This window comes from Tursiops truncatus, chromosome 10 (assembly GCF_011762595.2).
Source record: "Tursiops truncatus isolate mTurTru1 chromosome 10, mTurTru1.mat.Y, whole genome shotgun sequence".
Classification (NCBI taxonomy): Eukaryota; Metazoa; Chordata; class Mammalia; order Artiodactyla; family Delphinidae; genus Tursiops; species Tursiops truncatus.
Window position 1 is genome coordinate 21,195,213 of NC_047043.1, and position 21,182 is coordinate 21,216,394.

The following is a 21,182-nucleotide window of genomic DNA, read 5'->3' on the forward strand; positions in this document are numbered from 1 at the left end:
AACAGCCTTCCTTCTTTCCTCAGGCCAACTGCCCCATAAAATTCAAGTACAAAATAGTGTAAAGACCTTGTTTTCACCAGAATCTCTCTGTTCGGAAACAGAGGTGAGAGGTCCACCCTCCGCTAGCCAAAAACCATGAATGTTGAGATGGAAAGGCCAGCACTGTCCAGTACAGACCATGTTCACCCCCTCACAGCTTTTTTCAGGTTTTCCTTCCTTGTCTATAAACCAATGACACGGAGGATTCATTCCCTGAAGACTGAAACTGAGCTGAATTAGAAAAACTTCGGGCACAAGGATTTCAGCAAGCATGAAAGGAGAGACAAAAATGCATCTTCAACACAATATCTTTCCCGACTCTTCCGCTGAAAGCTGAACGTGCCACCTCCATAATCCCGAGCCCATTTACTGCCTAATGATTGCACCCCAGCACACATTTCCTCATGTGCTTATGATGCATTTTTTCTTACTTACTTCTTGTTCAGTTTTTCCCACTCCTCCCGACTGGGGTGTAGCTCCAGAGGAAGGGACTATAAGGAGATATTTGTTGTTGTTGCTTGGTAAAAGATGAAAACACCTGCCCTCTCTGAGGCTCGAACTCAGGACCTTCAGATTATGAGACTGACGCGCTGCCTACTGCGCTAAGAGGGCAGACATCTCTTGTTTTTTCCTTTGAAAATAAAATATGAAATTTTATTTTCCAGGTATGTCCATCAGTTTCCAGCATTTGAAGAATGTAATCAATGTTACTTGTAAATCGTTCCATTTAAACCAAAGCTGCACCCGAAGTGTTCCACATCCAGGAATTGTGGAGTCCACACCTTTCCAGTATACACCCAGCAATTGGACACTCTGGCTTGCTGTACCCAAGAATTGTACAGGTCTTTTGCAGCTCTTTTTCCCTCTTGGGTTCCAGTGATCTGCCTCTTCCCACCTTCAGAGATCTCAGTCACTCTTATACTTTCCTTGGTACCTTATGTTCAAAAGAAACTTTTGAACAGTGCCCAGTTAATATTAGTTCACTGACTGATTGAGTGAATGAATACTCCTCACATTTGTCTACAGTCCATATTTCTCTGTCTCACTCTAAATCTCCACTTGCATATACATGACTGGAGACATTATCCTTACAAAAAACACAAACTGAACTTAATAAAAAACCTTCTTGTTGGGCTTCCCTGGTGGCGCAGTGGTTGAGAGTCCGCCTGCCGATGCAGGGGACATGGAATCGTGCCCCGGTCCGGGAGGATCCCACATGCCACAAAAAAATCTCCTCGTTTGTTTCAGCCTTACAATTATACTAAGAAATTTATGGAGATGAGTTCATATATTCAAATTGAATTTTGGTAACAAAAGTATGTATCATGATTTGCATTTTTCAGATATAATGGAGGCTCAGAAAAGTTAAGTAATGTTTCAAAGGTCCCAGAGCTGCTAAGCAGCAAAGTATGAATTGAGAAACAGACTTTTAGATTCCAAATTGGGATCTTTTTTCCTGCTCTAGCTCGTGATCTCACTGTCTGTTCTTCTCCACAATAGCTCATTCATCCACACTCTATCTAATTCCCAACCTCCTCTGTGCTGGCCTTTTGGGCTTAGACTTGCAAGTCAATTTTGGCTCATCCTCCTCCTTCAAAGTCCACATCCACTGCCCTGCCAAATACTGAACATTATTCTTGTGACGCTCTCTTGAATTTATCCCTTCCTTTCCATTCAGTCAGTACATATTCATTGGGGAGCTGCTCTGTGCTGGGCAGTAGGCTCAGGTGATTCAGAACGAATCTGACCACACAGATCTCTGGAGCCAGAAGGATAAATATGGACAAGGAATGATCCTCTTCCAGTTTCACTACTTTCAGTCTCGCTGGCATTTGCAGCTAAATAATGCTTTTGAAAATATTTGTTTTCATAATGTCCCTCTGCTTCACTCTGACCATTTTTGATTTCTTAAGTTTTGATATGATCTTGCTTTTCTTTCAACTCTTTGGTAGAACCTCATTGTGATTTTCCTTTATAAGGTCAATTCCACCCATTGGTGCATGGTGTTACATTTTCAATGTGTTTTTTGATTTTTTTAATCTACTTGATTTATCATTAATGAGACATGTACATACCAAAGGCCAGCAGAGCCAGCATTGCCCCGTTTTGTCCTTGCCCAGAGAAGGGTCCAAAGTGTATCGTTTTTTCATTTCTTTCTGTTCTTTGGAAGATTTGCTGTTATCAACAAGAGCTCCTCAGTTGAGGCGATAAAAGGCTGGAGAATGTGGGCATCGATCCCACTACCTCTCACATGCTAAGCGAGCGCTCTACCACTTGAGCTAATTCCCCACCTCTGATGGTCTCCCTTTCCTCCCATTTTTCAGGGAACCATCTCCATCCACGTCATTCCTTCTTTTGGGGCCGGCCAGAAGGTCAGGAAAAGTCAAGGCCATTAGGCTGGAGTAAGGGCACATCCTCTCAAAGATACTCTGAGGCAAGCGCGCGGTTGGTACCTATTCCTCTGGTAAGGAAGGGAGAAAGTCGCCTTGGGAAAAGTCTGGCGGCAAAAGTACAGGTTTCAGATTTTCCGGGACGGAAGAGATCACGTCCCAGTTGAGAGGACTCACGCAGAACACCAGGCTAATGCGGGAGGAGTATCTCAGGTTGATTACCTGTCTCTTAAGCACGAAACTAAAGCAGCAAAGGAACATAAGTGGGAGGATCACTGGTTCCTTTTAGGGGAGGCGGTGGGCTGAATTTTCCCGATGGTGGAAAGCAAAAGGCAGCACTTGTTTCCGCTCGCTTTCGAGCCAAGGACTTCTCGCGTGTCAGGCGAGCGTGATAACCACTACACCACGGAAACCTCCACCTAGCATTGTTTCTGAGATAGTTATTGGATTCTTGCTGAGTTGGGTCTTGAGAAGTTACATACTTACACTATATGCAAGAACAAAAATACATACTCTTACATACAAGAGCCGTAGGAATTTAGAGGCGAGGCGTATCAGAGCGAAGGAAAAATATATGGACATTGAAGTGTACAGATGAAGAGTGAACACAGGATGGAAGGAACAGGCATGGAGGTAGGGATCCTGTGTTCAGAAATATACCAGTTCAGTTGGAGGGGGTGTATGTGCGTGTGCGTGTGTGTAAAATAGACATGGAGGGAAACAATGATTGAAAAGCCTGGACACATGAAGATACATTGGAGAAAACATTGTGGAGGCTTAAGAACCCTTGAAAAAATTCCACGCAGATGGCTTACATGATCAAGGTAACATTTTATGAAAGGTTTTTAATTTTGAATGCCAAATAGGTAGGAAATAGGGAAACCAGAACTGAAGAGAATGACAAAGGAGTTATAAGATATTAAGGGATTGAGTGAGGTTTATTTTTTTAGCTCCTGAGATTAGCAATAGCATGAGTCTTTCTGCATCTCCAGCCCAGTACACTGTCTGGCACAGAATACATTCTCCATAAACATTATAGAATGGATGAAGGCATAGATGAATGAGAAGAAAGAGAAAGACTCTGGAGAGGTTTTGCAGGAAAGATCTACAGTATTTGACAATGTCTCAAGACACTGGATGTAGAGATTTGAGGGAGAAGAAGGAGTCAAGGACAATTAGAAGTCTTGAACCTGGGTGTCAGATACAGAAGTGATTTTGAATTAATGGAAAAATGATGAATGGAAAAATGAATCCACTCATTTAAAAATATTTGTTCTATGAATGTATGAAGGAAGAAAGGAAGTGGTATGGAGAAAAACTGCTTATGAGACTATACCTTAAATTAAAAGAGAACCTCACATATTTTCATACAGAAAAAAACAACTTTTCATGTCTGGTTTTGCTCCTTGGGGCTATTAGACCTGAGAAAAATGGTTCAACTCCTCTGAAATTCAATTTCATCTTTCAAATAGAAATAATGATATTTGGGTTAGCTGCAAGGCTAAATCAAATGATTTGCATAAAATTAATAAACTTTTAGTACAATTTCTAGAATGTGTTGCAGATGTGAGGTCTACAGAAGTTACCCCACTTCCTCCTCCTATGTGTCATATTTCCAAAATCTCGTAACAACCACAGCTGTTTTTATAGAGAAATACACGATGTGTGGAAGAGCTCCAAATTTCTAACTGCACCCAGAACAGTGCATTAACAAGAAATATTTGTTACATAATTAAAAGAATAAATGATTTGTGGTTGGATGACATTTAGAGCACGAATTTAGGAAAGAAAATTCCCCTGCTTCTTCCATCGGGTGGAGAGGAAGACCAAAAATATGGTATAGATTTTGTCTTCTGGTGTAATCTAAATTTCTTATCTATTTCACTCAAACCACTGAGAGGTGCAACAAACCAGAAAGCTGATTTCATCCTCTTGAGCAAATATAGAATATTGAAACATTTATCAAATGCTTATCTGGCAGCATTTGCAAATTTTCTTTTGTGTTGATTTCTTTAAGCACAGATGACACATGCTTTGCCAGGCGGACTGTGAAAACACTTAACGCTGCCCTCTCTGAGGCTTGAACTCAGGACCTTCAGATTATGAGACTGACGCGCTGCCCACTGCGCTAAGAGGGCAGGTACCCCACGGTTTTCGCTTTGAAAGTAAAATATGAAATAGTATTTCCCAAGAACATCTGCTTTATCTGTTTCCAGCTTTTAAAGAGTGTATGTACTCAATGTTACTTGAAAATCACTCCGTTTAAACCAATGTTACCAGGGTAAGATTCCACACCTATGAAAGGTGGAGTCCATGTCTTTCCGATATTCACCCTAAGATAGGACCATCTGGACCTCAGCACTAGGGACACTTCATTGTGTCTGTCTTTTGCTGGTCTTGTGTTGGAATGACATCGTATTTCCTGCCCTCAGAGATCTCAGTAGATCTTACACCTTTCATGATCTCCTTTGTTGAAACAAAAGTAGGAGGTGCCCAGTTAACATTAGTTCACTGACTGAATGAATCAATAGCCCTCAAATTTGTCTACAGTCCATACTTCTCTGTCTTAGTCTACATCTCCACTTGCATCTACATGACTGGAGACATTCTTCCCTACAAAAACTTAAACTGAACTTAATGAAAAGTCTCCCTGCTTTTTTTTTTTTTTCAGCCGTATGTGCCATTCATCACGCTAAGAGATTTATGGAGATTATTTCATGTAGTCTAATTGAATTTTGGAAACAAAACTATTATCATAATGTTACCAAACCAAACTTGGGGCCAATGGCCCCAGTGCAGCACAGCCAGTGTGCTGACATCAGGTTGTGGTGAAGGAAAGTACAGCATTTATTGCACGGTGCCAAGCAAGCAGAACTGGCTCAAAAGACGCAAACGCCCCAAAAGCTTTCAGAGAAGGGTTTTTAAACACAGTCTGAGGGAGACATTCACAGGATATATAATCAGCCAATGCGAAATTCCCTGATTAACTGATGGTGAGGTAACAGGGTGGTATTTCGGGAAACTCAATTATCAATTTTCTGGCTCCGACAAGTCTGGGATCTACACACTACTGGTCAGCATGCAGTCAACTTTTTCCATCTGGTGGGAGTTTTAGTATCTGCAAAATAACTGAAGGATATGGCTCAGAATATTATCCATAGCCCTTAAGGAGGAACTAAATGCTCTTGAGTTTGTTTTATGGCTAAACTATCAAGATTATTATTTGTCTTGTTTGACTGCTTTTCTTTGTGTCTTCATTTTCTCACTTCTCTGATTAAATTTGCTCTTTGAACTGGGGGAAGGCCTAGGATGCTAAAGCTTTTCTACAAACAAGAGGCAGGCAGGGGATACGGGGGATGGGGGTGGGGGGAAATCTGTCCCCGGGAAGACCCTGCAGGGTCCTGTTCGGTTTCAATAATTTGCACTTTCCAGATATAATGGAAGCTCAGAGAAGTTATGTTCTTAAGGTTCTAGAGCTGCTAAATGGCAAAGCCTGAATTGAGAACCAGATTATTAGATTGCAAAACATGAGCTCTTTCTCTACTCCAGCTCACGATATCTCTGTCCGTTCTTCTCCACAGTAGTCCATTCATCCACACACCAGCTATTCAATTCCCAATCTCCTCTGTACTGGCCTTTTGGGCTTAGGCTTCCAAGTCAACTTTGACTCATTCTCCTCCTTCAAACCCATATCCAATGACTTGCCAAATATTGAATGTTATTCTTGTGCAGCTCTTTTGAACCTGGCACTTCCTTTCCATTCATTTGGTACATAATTCACTGCGGAGCTGCACTTTGTCAGACACTGCAGTAGATTCTGGGGTTCTGAAGGGATCATACTACCCTGACCTCAAGAGATAGCAGAAAAAAAAACGTGGATGTGGGATGCTCAACTTCCAGATTCTCCAATTGAATCTCCAGGTATTTACAGCTAAGAAACTCTTTCTAAAATATGAGTTTCATGATACCATTCTTTTATTCTCTAACCATTCTTGATTCCTTAATTCTAATATGATCTTGTCTCTCTCTCAATCACTGATCCTTCTTTCTACGTGCATTGTGATCTTGATCAATTAGATCCATTGGTTGATGGCATTGTTCAGTTCTTCAATCTCTTTGATGATTTTTTTTGTCTACTAGATCTATTAATTATTGAAAGAGAATGGTTTTGAAGCTCTATGGCCAGGAATTTTTAGGATTGTTGTGTCTTCTTGGTCAATTGACCCTTTATAATTGTGTAACATTCTTCATTACTGCTGGTAAATTTCTTTGCTTTGAAGTCTACTTTGGCTGATACCAATACATTCACTTAAGCTTTCTTTTGATTAGTGATTTCATGTTGTATCTTTTCCTATTCTCTCATTTTAAACCTACCTCTATCATTACATTTGAAGTGAGTTTCTTATGGCCACTGTTTATATTTAATCCATTCTGACAATTTGTGATTTTTAGTTGATGTATTTAGACCATTTACCTTTAAGGTAATTATTGCGATTTTTGAATAGAGGTCTACCATTTTATAATTTGTTTTCTGTTTGTTTCCTCTCTTTTCATTCTTCTATTTTCCTCCTCCTTCAATTCTGTACCCTGTTGGAATGGTACTGAAATGCAAATTTAGTTACCGCCCAGCCTAAATTCATTTGCCAGCAAACTTTGCTTGCAGAAAGTGTCCAAATACTTGCTCTAGGGATTTCCATATAAACACTTAAATTTTCACAGTGTATTTAGAATAAATGTTTTATAATTCAAGTGAAATGTGGAAACCTTATCATCATTTAGGCTCTTTTACCCTAACCCCTGCTCATCACACTGAGCAGATGACATCTGAACTTTCCAGCTGTAAAGTTTCATAGTGACCAAGGTTTCAAGTTGATAATAAAAAGATGATAAAGTCTTCCAATATTCCTAATGAATTTGAAGGGGGGAAAATACTGGAACGTGGTTTATTATTCACTTTTCTGGGAAACACTTGAGAGATCTGATTAGGGTGTTCGTTTACTTATGGTTCTGTTGGTTACAAGCCTGCGGTTAACAGCCATTACCTTGTCAGTAATCTGGATAACCTAAATAGCCATTACCTTGTTAGAAATCCCCGAAACAGAGTGAAGCATAACTACAAGGTGTGTGTGTGGGGGGGGGGGGGGTGTCAGTACCAATGAGTTTGAAAGTAGGAAGGGAATGAGAATGCAAATTCGTAAAGACTTGTCTCCTACACGGCACACACAATTGCTATTAATAGTTGTTGTCATTGGCTCAGCAACCCGGGCAGTGGTATTTGTGGCGTCTGCCTTTTGACTCCAGAATTGTATCTCCTATTCCAAGCTTTTAAAGAAAAGGTTTGAGCTGGATTATCCTAAAAGGCCACAACTCAGCAGGGATGAAAGGAGCTGCTCTCCTTCTTTTCTCTTCTTTCTTTTCTTTGCTTGTCGCCCGAATTCCATCAGCCGCCTCCCGCGCTCTTTCAACGTGGGTCTCAGTAGACAAGGATGGAAAAACTCTTCCATTTACTGCCCTTCTTCTGTCAGCGGACCCGGATGCTGTGCATCCTTGACCTTCACGAGAAGGTTCTTCTCGAGGGAAGAGACCACAGGGACTCCTCACCTTTGAGCCGCGAAGCTTGGGCTGCGCTTGATGCACGCTATGCGTGGCATTGGATTGATGCTCTGCAGATACCTGCGGGGCAGGTAAACTTGCTGCTAGCTCTTCCCAGCAGATCCCAAACCCATCTCAGTCACTTCATAGACACAAGATCCACATCGTTCTCGTTTACTCTGTGAAGGTCTCATCTCTTACGAGCTGCTTCTCCTCACTCGTGGTTCCTTTAACACCTGACTGCTGATTCCCTCCTTACTTAACGTTTCTCTCTGTTGTTTATGACTGTATCGCTGTAGTTTGTTTCGGTGTGAACTTGGACAGCTGAACACTGGAGAAACTTTAGCAGGATTCGTGGAGGATTCTATTCACACTAACTCTCAAGAGAGTACTGTGTTCTCAAGAGGCAAGTGTTCTGAAAAGGGAGAGTTTTTCATGCAAGACGGGTGGGTACAGAAGATTTGTGCAAGATTCTTGTCCTATTCTTTTGTATATCTTTTCTAGTCCTGCCCCGCCACAGTCCCATCTTCCCTCCATTCTTCTCGGTTGTGTGGTGATCGAAGAATAACATCACAGGTTTTATAAGGACCTCCTCATAATAAAACAGCCTGAAGTGGTTTGTAAATAACTCAGTTCACACCTTCCCCGAGAACAGGGAACAATAGCACCGAGCCAGCCAGGAGTCGAACCTGGAACCTTCTGATCCGTAGTCAGACGCGTTATCCATTGCGCCACTGGCCCTGCTTTCGCCAGTTTTCTTTAAACCATTATTAATTAGCCTTTACGAGGTTTTTTGCATTTTCATACCATCGAATTTCTGGATGTGGCTTGATGTGCACTGTCCTTCTGATTTGTCTGCCCTCTTCTCTCCCAGATGATAGAATATAAAGATTCGCGGTCTACTTTGAAGCCTCATTATAGCAATAACCTGCCAGCCTCATGTCCTTGACCTCGTGGTGAGGGACCTGGAAGTAGCAAATGATGGAGTTTTTAGGGCTTTACTAATGAAGGAAGGAAACCAGGAAACAGGGACCAGAGTAAACAAACGGAATAGGGGAAATACTCGCAAACCTAATCGAGTTATTAATTCTTCCCCAGTTTAGATGGTGTTCTTTCCTGTACTCCTAGGGTGCAGAACACACCCCTCATTTTGGCATTTATCACAGTGTTGTGAACAGCTGTTTGCTCAGCGGTCCTCCCCACTCTATTTTATATTCCTTAAGGGCAGCACGCTCGGTATCTACAATGACTAATCTTACATTAAAAGTCTGCATGCGAGAATGAAGAGTTGAGTGAGAAAAATGCCAGTGAGCAACAGGAAAACAATTTAATTTATGGTACACGTAGGCATCACGAGTCTGTGATTCCATGTTATCTCAACCCGGTGTTTAATTGGAAGAGCAGTGGAGTGCCGTATACAGCAGCAGAATCCTAGTTTCCCGAATATAGGTTTGTGGCTCACAGTGTCTGTTTATGTGCTCAGGGACTGAGGCTGGGCATGTGTCCATTAAGTCTAAAGCCAGCTACAATCAGATGGTAGGGCTGGGCTGGAGCTAGTGGCTGAGATGTAGGCTTTCTAAGTGAAGAGAATGTCTAGTCTGCTGATATAAAAGAAACAGCTTAGTGAACCAAGTGCGCACCAGACTGATATATTTAATACCACTTAGTGGTTGGCTTCGAGTTTTTCATGATACCAGTCATCAGGAGGACTTACAACACAATGCTTATAAAACTATAAGACACCTAGCCCAAAGATCCCTCCCCAATCAAGGAAACTTTCAGTAATAGCTCTACAACAATTCAAACAACAGCATGCAATTGGCTTAAACAAAGTGGATTTATTATCGCACTTAACAAGTCTGGAAGGTAGAGAGGCTACGTGCCTCGTTAACTCGGTGGCTCCATGATGTCATCAGGACCCAGTTTTTTTGAATCTTTGTGTTCTGTCATTCTCAATATATGGATCTCATACTCCAGCTGGTTTCCTCGCAGTACCTCAAACTCTCACAATATCAAGGTAAAGTCCAGAAAAAAAAACAGACTTCTTTACTGTATCTCTTATTGAGAACAATTTCTCTGATATGCTCCCCAGTGGATTTCCCCCACATTGGCTAAATTTGTGTCATATATTCTCACCTAATCCAAGTACTGCCAAGAATGTGACCGCTGTGATTAATTAGATCAATCATAATTCTGCCTCAGGAGCTGAGAATTGGGCCCACCTCCTGCAAAGCCAAGGCAGTAGAGAGAAGGTTATGTGAATAAAATCATGTTTCTGTTGGAAAGGAGGAATGGGGGCGCTGGTGTTGGTGACTGGTGGTGGAATAGGCAAGCAGTATTAGCTGCTATACCCTACACCATCCCCATGTTTGGAATAAAATGAAATACTTTTAAAAAGCATTTTTAAGAGCTCCATTCCTTACATTATTAACTCACATTAGACATATATAAATTTCCAGATCTAACCACCATAAAAGGCATTTGATATACAGCTTATATTCAGTATTTGTATTCAGAGCAAGTACATCAATTGTACATGATGACATATTGACTTATAAATCAGAACTGTGTTAAGTTTGGCCATTAATAATGCCATACATCACCTATCTTCATGACTGCATAGTAAAATGACACTACAGTTTCTGAATTTGGAGTGTCAGAGGCTAATACATGTATAATAGTGTAAATATCTGAAGCTCAACCTTAAATAGTTCCAGGACAGGGCAGGAATCTTAAGTTCCTAACTCTGGAAATCAGTAGTTTATGCTACCTAAACTTGTCTGTAAAGTATATAACACTCACTGGTCCCAGGCTTATTTTTGCTTTTTAAATAACAGTTGGCAGTTTAAGTTTATTTCTTCATCACAATCTGTTCATTTCCAGGATAAGCATAGTTTAACATTTTCTGTCTTAATGTTTACTCTCTATTCGTATCACTGTTCACGTAGAAGAAACTTGATATGGAAAAAAAAAGAGCAGACTTAGAGAGAGACTCTGCCTTTTGCTGGAATATGTGAATTTGGACAAATCACTTTACTTTTTAGTCACCCCACTACCTTATCTGCAAAATGGGATGATACTTACTTTGCAGGTTTGTGGTGAGATTAAATTACACAAAGCAGGTAAAGTCCTGGCAACTATTTAGGCTGTCAATAAAAAGTAGCCATCATTGATAGCAATGTCCAACTGCTTCCCAATCTCTTCTAAAGCTTAATCTTGATAACTCAAAAAGCATATATTGAATATTCATTTACCAAGCAAAATGTGAAAATCTAAGGATTCACAGGTAAAGCTTAATCCAAATTCCTCAAAAAACTAACATCAAGTCAGAGAGACAAATGTAAATTCATCATTACAATACAACAAGAGAAATGCTACTCCAGAAATAAGTGTGCCAGCAGCATGGAAGTACAGCAATTAATTCTGGAAGGGAAGTCAGGGGAAGCTCTTCATGACATCGCATTTCAACTTAATCTTGAAGGAGAAACAAATTTGACTTTGTGAAGAAGGAGGAAATAAAGGGCCAGAGGGTCCCGTACTTGTATGACTAAAAGTCACAAAAGAGGAGGTCGGAGTCTCCCGAGTGTCTGCACTTTTCGCGGTCGTCTTGAAAGTATCCGCCCCCGTTTCCGCAGAGCACCCTCCGCGTCTTCAGGATTGGTGGGGTCTGCAGCTGACCACAGTCCGCCTTTGTGCGCAAGATGCAGTTGCGGGACTCCGGGAAGGATGGAGGCACTTGTACCTTTGCGACCGGAGAAAAACTGAATATTCCTGCATAGGCGATGTAATGGGTGACCGAAAAGAAATATAGGAGCTCCAGTGGCGCAATTGGACAGCGCGCGGTACTTATATGGCAGTATGTGTGCGAGTGATGCCGAGGTTGTGAGTTCAATCCTCACCTGGAGCAGTATTTTCCAATCGGAGATTAGCATCCCTTGAAGAGACCCTTTCCCCTTTGCTTTCCTGTCTACTATACCATCTTCGATGTGTTTCTTTGAATTTGTCCTATAGCATTTATTCTTACCGCTCCCTTAGCGCCAATGAGCGTCAAGCAATTACCGACTGAATGAATCTTTTGTGCTGCAGTGGGTTAGCTTCTCTAATTCTTTATCCCCACCTTGTCTTGCAAGCTGATCTCAAATAAAGAACATTTCCTGACACCTCCTCCACCACCCCGTCTCACTTTGCTCTTATGACTATCATTCCTCAGGGATCCCCTGGTGCGTACTTAGAAATCGCTAAGTAACTTCCCCGAGGTGATAAGCATTGAACTCCATTAGAGGGAATCAAAAGTGGGAACTTGCATGGAGTTCCTGCTTGATTAAAGCTCTGGTTTGGGGGGAAAATAAAATACTGTTTTCTGAAAAGAGAGTCACCTGTAGTATTTTTCCCACATTTAATTTCACCCTGATGAACTAACCACCATGCAGCTTTTATCAACTGAGAAACAAAACCTGGCATCCTCAAATGATCCAACTGTCTGGGCCTGGAAAAGGACTAGTGATAATGAGGCCCAGAAACCAGAAATCTGTAGAACAACATTACAGGAAAAAGCATATTGTTGTGAGTGGTGTAGGTAGGAAGTAGGTAGTGATTTTAACTTAAAAATATGCTCCCCCTTCCACAATGACACAAGGAGTATGCCTGGTCATACGTCGTATCACATGCCTCCCTACTTCACCCCAAGAGGGTGATTTGAACTAAATAATTTAGAGTACTTTTCCTAGCTGCAAATATTATCCCATACTTGAAAGCATGTATGTCCCACCCAGGACAGGTCACAGAAGGTGCATGTAATAAAGCTGGGTCCAGAGAACTCTCTCTTGAGGTCTGGATTCCTAAATATGTCCTGCATGTACCAGGACATTGTCCAGTCACAGAGTCATCTCCCTGGGAAAGGTAGGGAGGTCCCATCCAGAAAAGCACCAGATAATAAAGTGGATACCTTATCACTTCATAGCTCCTGCTAAGCCACAAGAGTATCTTGGAAGCTGTCAAAGTATATATTTAGGTTATATGCAGTATTTTGTATCATACTAGACATTTTGTTTTATTTAATATGATTTTAATTCCTTAGATTTAAAAACTTAACCATTGCACCCATTGAAACATAAACTGAAGCACATTAAAATTTATAAGGGTTTATTTGAGCAAGCAGCCATTCAAATTAGGGAGTGCCAAACAAAAAGTGGTTAGGAGGCTCTGCAGGCAGAAGCTAGAGGCAAGACTTTTGTAGAGATGTCAGAAGCAAAGCAAAGCAATTATTTGATTGGCTATAGCTTAAGACTGCTTTATGTGGGAAAGCCTAGCTGGCTCATTGTGATAAGCTGTTCTTAAATTTCATTTTCTCAGATTCCAGTCTTGGTTTGCTTACCTAAGCTACCAAGGCATTTAGAGCCACCTCAGTCTAATGGTCCCCTTGTTTAATTACTTTAACAAAGCCCTACCAAATTGTGCTTTCCTTTTACAGAATAGTATAAAAACATACAGTAAACATACATTGTAAACTTAGTAAGATAAAATTGGGCTTTATAAAATTAGAAACTTTCATGAAAAGAGTAAATATGGTGTCTCAGTTGGTTTGGGCTGCTATAACAGAAATACATAGACTGGGTGGCTTGTAAAAAAAAACAACATTTATTTCTCACAGTGCTGGAGACTGGAAAGACCAAGATTAATACACCAGCTGATCAGGTGTCTGGTGAGAGCCTTCTGGTTTTGCTGACTTCCTACATAGTGGAAGGGGCAAGCAAGCTCTCTGGGGCCTTTAAAAAATTTTTTTTATTGGGGTGTAGTTGATTTACAGTGTTGTGTTAGTTTCTGCTGTACAGTGAAATGAATCAGTTATACTCTGGGGCCTTGTAAATGAAGGCACAAATACCATGCATGAAGGCTCTGCCCTCATTAGCTAATCATCTCCCAAAGGCCTCACCTCCTAATACCATCACCCTGACCATTAGATTTTCAAAATATAAATTTTAGGGGGGCACAAATATTCAGACTGTAGCACCTAGAAAACAAAGTAGTTCTACTAATATATATTTTCAAATGCTTTTTTTTTTGAGAAAAAAGAAAAATGTAGTCAGAGCGTAATATAGTCATAAAATAATGAAAATGAGATATCTTAAAGTTTATATGATTCTGTCAAGGCTCCACTTATGTTTCAATTCTAATCCTTAAAAGCTTCTATAATTACAGAGAATAAAATAAATATATGCACCACGGCCTTCTTTTTTTCCTCATTAAGTGCCATCACTTGCTCTGGATTTGTTCCCCACAACTGTGCCCTTGTCTTGGGTGTTGTAGAATGGTAAACAACCTCATAGAGAAAAAACATGAATGTTTTAACTACTTCCCTTTAACACATCCAATTATTCCTGGCTTTGAATCTGCCTCATAAGCCCCTGACCCAAAAACTGGAGAATGGGGGTATCGATCCCACTACCCCTCGCACGCAAAGCAAGTGCTCTTCCACTTGAGCTAATTTCCCTTCCCCTGTGAGTTGACGTCATCGATGTCATCACTATATCCATATGTCTTTCGGGCCCTCTAGGATCCATTGGTAATTTTATGCCCACCAAGGCCAAACTGTACGGAATGGAGTTGAGACAACTCATAAGCAGCCTCGTGCAGGAATCCCCGACCACCGAGCAAAGGAGAGTGAAAAACAGCTAGACCTGGAAGGTCGCTCTAGGAAAGCTCTAGCTTCGCCCTATTTTAACTTCCTGGACCTCTCCGCAGAGGAAGAGGAAGCCCTGAGCAGGACCACCAACTCATCACTTAGCTCTCTCCAAATGCTCTGCTTTCCTCTTTTGTAATAAAGGGAGGGCTATCACTGAATAGAGAAGTTTAGAGACTTCTGCAGGTGTAAAGAAGAGAAAAGCTCCAGCACAGCCTCACAGTCCAGGCTTTTCCATATGTGGCTTCCGAAAAAACATGAGCTACTCTCACACATTTTCCCCACAGAAGGTATTTTGATTTTCCCCAAATACATCGCTACCAAATACAGAATGCAGCCAGAGTGTGAGTGGAAGAGTGCAGGGGAGGCTGGTGAGAGAGGGCAGAGGTCTATCGCCAGGGTGTAGGTCATCGATAGTTATTAAAGGGTTTTAATCAGGCTTATAGTATGCTCAAGGTGCCAGTTTACTGTCTTGATGTCTGGGTAGACAGTGGGCTGGAGCTGGCATTCTGATTACTTAACCAGGAGACCGCTGACATCCACAGAGCATGGCCAGAGAGTGAGATAACTCAGTCAGGTTTTGAGAGTCAAGTCACCATGAGAATAGTTGGACTGGATGCCTAAAGAGGGGAGAGATGGATGAAGGCAATGAGTAGCAACTTTAGTCTTGATTTTAAAATGCAGGAGTGGAAGCGAGCGGCAGGGCAGACTATTAGGAAGGTAGTAGTCTTGAACTTGCAAGCTTATGTTACTCAGGCCTTGCACTTTTGTAGAAATCTACTGAGAATAATTTTGCTTCTTGTTTTACACATAGACCATCTCATTTTAAACAGTGAAATCCAGAAGCATTCCTACTTTGTAGACTCTTAATGGCAATAGAAAATAAATGGAAACACAAGTAATAGACAATAGCATCATAAACAAACAAAAACTGTTGTTCTCTCCACAGCTGTTCCTGAAAATAGTGGCAGAATTGGCTGATTGAAAACTATTTATTCAACAAATTATACTGATAACTTCTAGAATTTTGAAGATGAATGAACGCCCTCTTTATCTATTAAAGATTCTTATTGAACAGATGAAAGGAAACACAAAATAATATAATGCCTGAGATTAACCTCACAATAATATGGAAAACCAGTTTGGCAAAATGTTGATGATTGTTGAAGCATATGTGATGCGTACTTGGAGATACTTGACTCTTTCCTATTCTCGCAACAATTTCTTTTGGGACTATGATTAGATATATGGTAGAACTTCTCTCCTAGCCTTCATTTTTCCTATTCCTCTTTCCTAATTTCCAACTACCTGTATCAGTGGATAGTATTTTACATAGTTCCCTCAAATCTAACTTCCAGTTTCCTAATTCTCCCTTCTGCTCTATCTAATCTGCCATCTAATAAATCTGTTTAAGTATATGTTTTCAGTGTTTTAATTTTCAAATTCCTCTTTAATAATTTCAAATACATGAGAGTTAGTGTATTACTTTCCCAATGATTCACCGTCCCTTCCTGTGAAAGGCCTATTTTTGACAATTTTCCTGTTAATTATACTGTCCTTCCTTGTGAAAGTAATATAATTCCTTTACCCTTTGCTATCAGAACTGACAACAGAATGATTCATATGATTGCTTTGTATGCCTCCTTGCCTTTGCTCAGGCCCTTTCCTCAGTCTGGGACAAACTCATTCTTCACCACCCCTAGAAAACTTGCTCGTCAAGACTCACCTTCAATGTTACCCTCTTTTCCTGGGCATTTATTATCAAACTGATTAGTCAGAATTAGTTCCTATTCTTGTTCGTTCATCTGTTCGTTGTGTTCATGCTTATGAAACAACGAGATGGAGCTGAACACTCTTTTTTCCCCTCTTTCTTCCTTCGAATTATTTTCTCGCTGGTGTTGAGTTTCTTGACGTTTTCAGTACCAGAAGGCTTGGAAAACCTAGTGAAAGTTGGACAAACTCTCCCTAGAAAACACACAGGTATCTGGTGGAGCGCGGGGGCCGTGGAGGAATCAGAATTCGTGGTTCCTCCGATGCGGATCACCCGGGAGGAGAGCCCCACGAAGTTAAAGATTCTTCTCTATGTAATGTCACCCGAAAGTATTGTAGAAGCGGCAATAACACGGAATAGAAATTGAGCCCTATTCAGATCCGTCGTCTAATTTTCCAGACTGTCTTATTAACCACGAATTAGGAGTCCACATTCGCCAGCTCCCCTGACAGCGACTCCAGTGGAACCGGCTCTGGGAACCTCTGCCCGGCTGCGCTCTCGGGCCGTGGGCCCAGGCTCCCCTGACGAGGGACGGTGACAGCAAACTGGCTCAGCCCAGGTTGGCCGCGTCACGCCCACCGCCTGCCAGGACTTGACGCTGAGGCGTCTCCTGCCGTGGACCAGGCAGCCCGAGAAAGGGGAGTGAAAGCCCAGGCAGATGTGTTTCTACCACGTCTCAACCAATTTTATGACTCCTGGGAAAGCTAAGCCCGTTTTTTGCCCCCGTCGCAGCTTTTCCATCCCAGTTCTTTGTCCATTCGTGTGGAAGCTAGCCACCTCCACGTCTCCCAGACGTCTCTAAGCCGTCTCCTAAGCGTCTTTCTCTCCGGGATAGCCAGCGAGTTCCCTAATATAAACTCTGAAATAAAGCACGCCAAAAGGTCACTGTAAGTGGACGAGGTGGCCGAGTGGTTAAGGCGATGGATTGCTAATCCATTGTGCTCTGCACGCGTGGGTTCAAATCCCATCCTCGTCGGGTGTGTGCTTTTGGTGTGAAGAATTGGGGTGCGAGTGTTTTCGAAACTTTACTAGCATTTCCAGTTATGCTCTCTTTAAGTATTTGGTCAGTATTCTGAGTTTGGCCCAATGAGGTCTGCCTTCCTCTCCACTTTCTATGAGCTCTGTCATGTTTTCCTCCTCTCTGTAAGTGTGCACGCTCTTGCATTTAAGGTGCTGACTTCTTATAACAGGTTTTGCAGATTATTCTTCAACTCTACCATGACATATTGTTCTCTTGATATTTAACAGACTTCTTGAAGGAGCTTTTGTTTTCAAGCAACTCGTATCTAGGAGAATTAATTGTTAAGGGCTTTGAACTCTATGGATCTTTTTAACAATCGACCAATTTTGTTTCCAAATTTTTTGTTTCTTTTTCCAACACCTCCACTTATACTTGAGTAAGCCAGATTCTTCAGTACAAAGGACAATCTAGTTTCACAATGATTTTAGTATTTTATATTTATATAACAATAGAGTATAGGTTATGTATGTATAAATGTCTGAGGTCTATCCAATTAGGAGAATGACTGGAGGATTTTTTCCCTCCTCAAATTTCAATTACATTATCTTACGTAGTTTTTCCAATTACCTTATCTTCTCTTTTAAAATTATTATCTTAAAGATTATTTAGTAAAAATATTTTTCCAAACTCTTCCTTTTTGAAAAAAAAAAGTAAAAACATTTTATTTTGACAATTTTAAAACATATTGAAAATTAGACATAATGTAAAAAGTATCTGCAAACTCATCTCAGAGCTTCAGTTATCCCCTCTATTGCCTGGACTCGCCTATGAGTCTCATCCTGGTCTGCTTTTCCCAATTCCTCTCTTTGGGAAATTAACCTCTCATCAGGAAACTGAAACTTGGCAGCCCCTCTTCCACATCCCCTAGAGCAGTTACCACCTACAAACTTCATTAGGCTTGCTTGCAAACCTACTTAGAGTCTTTGGTAATTTATGAAGAAGAGAAAAAGAAACTGCATTAATGGGAAAGGAAATCTGAATATATGACTCTTTGATGAAACACTTGGCTTCACAGAAGCAAGTGCTCTATGGAAAGCCCATTTGAAGCAAACCTTTTTCTTTTAAATAAAAGTACTCCAGTGTATAGTATCATTTTTGGTGAAAATCATATCCAGGTTGTGGTTTATAGCAGTGCAATAAGGCAGTGTGTTTTTATACTTAAAGATGGTGGTTTCTGGCTGACTGCAATGCACCTTTCCAAACTTCTCATTTTTTTTTTAATCTTTCCTCCCTCATCTTCATACCCCAAATGATTCTTTATCCTTGTCATTTCTCTCTACAAACATTTTTAATGCTTGTCCCAAAGAGTAACTGGAAGAGAACTTTATCTTACATTACTTAGCAACCCTGTATGATATATATTTTAACTCATTCACTCATTCTCACATTCACTCAATAATTACTTCTTCAAGGTGGAGGATTGGGCCCTGGTGATGATGGGATGAACCAAGTGCTCCTGCCCTCACCAATCTCAAGGGCTCTAAATCTAAACCTAAAACAAATCATTGGAAGTGTTAAGGGAAAAAAAAAAAGAAAGAAAGACAAAGTGTTAGGAGGGTTTACAGAGGCATTGGAAGAGCAGAGGGATGGATAATATTGGAAAGTATCCAAGGAGAGAACAAGTTGGCTTCTTTAAGGTAAGGAGAGCAAGGGAGGAAGGGGTGGAAGTAAGATTTGCTGAAGGTCATTTGAACCCTGAGAGGAAAATATCCAACACATACGGGCTTTCTGAACATGGACCTACTGCTACCTCAGTGTCTTCCTTTACGACTCATAGACATTAATTTGAAGAACTGATTAAAACCCTCATCTTCCTGTGTTCTACATTGACCTGAGAAAAACCAGAAGCTTATAAAATATTCCCCTCTCTACAAGCCACTCGTGGTTCCTGCTTTTCACACTGCCTACACACTACGTTCTGTAACAGGAGGAGGTCAGTGTCCAACTCAGGTTCTGCTACTCACTGCTAGAAAGGCTAATATTGGAGAGACAAGTGTTGGTGGAAAAGGAAAATTTGCTTTATTCAGGAGGCCAGCAACCTGGGGAGATTGTGGACTCATGTCCTGAGACCATCTCAGGACAAAGGTTAGAGGACAAAGGTTTTAGAAGGGAGTGTCAGGGGTGCACAGGTGGGGGAACTAGGTGCCGAAGAGCACAGTCAGCTCTGATAATCATCTCGAAACTGGTCATGGGGTGGTCTGATCAGCATCCTCTGATGGTTTTATGTGCAATTAATCTTCTATTCCAAGTTCGGCCATCTTCCACCTCTTTAAGGCCAGTCCCTGGAATTCTTAAACAAGCAAGATTAATTCTCACCTAGTTAACTAGTCATTATCTAAGACATGTCAGGGTCAGCAAGAAAGGAAAACATATGTAAGTTAAAAAAATCCGTGCTGCTCAAGATAGAGCATCTTACGCTATGGCTACAGTTCTATAAAGAACCCACAACGCACCTACAAGAAGAGAAACTTTGGGGAACATGGGTATTGATCCTACTGTTTCGTGCCTGCTGGCGTCTACCATTTGAACTATTCCTCCTGAGTACCAGTTGTATCCCTTAATTTCAGAGCATTAGATGCCACGTCCCACCAGAACTTTCCAGGCAAACTCCTTCCCTTGGAAGCCTTTGCCTGACGTGGGTTCAGTCTCAGTACCATACAAACCCATCTGGACTTAAGGGGGCTTTAAATCTTTAAAAAGGAGGGCTCGGCAGGCCAAGGCGACCCTTCATTGCTCAGCACTTAGCAAAGTGAAGGTGGCGGCGAGGAAAGCTCTGATTCGCTAGTTTCAAGATCCTGAATTGTAAGGAGGAGCAGAGAGCAAACAGGTTCCAGCTACGGAAGACCTTGCTGGTTACTTCCGGGCTAAATAGTGCTGCAGACCCCAAAGGCTCTATTTACAATTTACAATAATATTTATAATATTATAATATTTACACTTGTAGTTGTAGTGTGATTATGGCCAATGTGTCCGGAGGGTGGAGGCGGTGGCTCTGTGGCTTCCTCTCGCTTCTTCTTCCAGATCCTCAGTCTCCAGGAGACTCTGCTCCCCTGCCAGGTCAGACCCAAACTCCCCTGCCAGGTCCCGGCAGGCTTGGGAGAGCTGTAGAGCCCCCTCAATCCTCAGCCTTCCAGAATGTGGCCCTTGAGCCTTTATATTTAATATAAAAAATGTGAAACATACACTCAAATACAGAAGAATGTAATGACTTACGACGACCATGGGCCCATCCCTCAGCAACCATCAGTAACATAATGGCAGTCCTTTTCAAGTATCCTGTCTCTTTTTTCCCTACCATGCTAGAATATTTTAAAGTAAATTCAGGATATTATTTTATTCCAGAGTAAACACTTCAGGATACATTGCTAATACATACTACAAAATAATACAATGCCAATATCACACCCAACAATTATACTAATTCTTTAATAACACCTAATATGAAGCAGACCTTCAGTAATCTTTGTAACTATATTGTTGTTATTAGTAGCAGTAGTCATATGATTTATTTGAAACAAGACTCCAGAAAGATCCAACACTGTGTTCTTTTCAATTGTCTCTTAAGTCTCTTCAACAAGTGTCTGTAAAATTTTCACTCCTCTTTTTAAATTTCATATCATTTACTTTTTTCTGAAACCAGGACTGTTGTGCAACAGAACTTTTGACATCTGAATATTATTCATTCCCATG

At 41.2% G+C, this 21,182-nt stretch overlaps 7 non-coding genes across 7 annotated transcripts; 2 read left to right on the forward strand and 5 right to left on the reverse strand.

Annotated features, from left to right (window-relative positions):
* Window positions 1-578: 578 nt before the first annotated feature.
* On the reverse strand, window positions 579-651 carry TRNAM-CAU (transfer RNA methionine (anticodon CAU)). Its single transcript has one exon. It is a non-coding gene; the product is annotated as a tRNA-Met (tRNA).
* A 1,604-nt stretch (window positions 652-2,255) lies between these two features.
* On the reverse strand, window positions 2,256-2,328 carry TRNAA-AGC (transfer RNA alanine (anticodon AGC)). The gene has a single exon. It is a non-coding gene; the product is annotated as a tRNA-Ala (tRNA).
* A 441-nt stretch (window positions 2,329-2,769) lies between these two features.
* TRNAV-GAC (transfer RNA valine (anticodon GAC)) lies at window positions 2,770-2,842 on the reverse strand. The gene has a single exon. It is a non-coding gene; the product is annotated as a tRNA-Val (tRNA).
* Window positions 2,843-4,494: 1,652 nt separating this feature from the next.
* Window positions 4,495-4,567, reverse strand: TRNAM-CAU (transfer RNA methionine (anticodon CAU)). Its single transcript has one exon. It is a non-coding gene; the product is annotated as a tRNA-Met (tRNA).
* A 4,122-nt stretch (window positions 4,568-8,689) lies between these two features.
* TRNAR-ACG (transfer RNA arginine (anticodon ACG)) lies at window positions 8,690-8,762 on the reverse strand. Its single transcript has one exon. It is a non-coding gene; the product is annotated as a tRNA-Arg (tRNA).
* A 3,072-nt stretch (window positions 8,763-11,834) lies between these two features.
* Window positions 11,835-11,928, forward strand: TRNAI-UAU (transfer RNA isoleucine (anticodon UAU)). Its single transcript has 2 exons — window positions 11,835-11,872; window positions 11,893-11,928. It is a non-coding gene; the product is annotated as a tRNA-Ile (tRNA).
* A 5,437-nt stretch (window positions 11,929-17,365) lies between these two features.
* On the forward strand, window positions 17,366-17,447 carry TRNAS-GCU (transfer RNA serine (anticodon GCU)). The gene has a single exon. It is a non-coding gene; the product is annotated as a tRNA-Ser (tRNA).
* The last annotated feature ends 3,735 nt before the right edge of the window (window positions 17,448-21,182 follow it).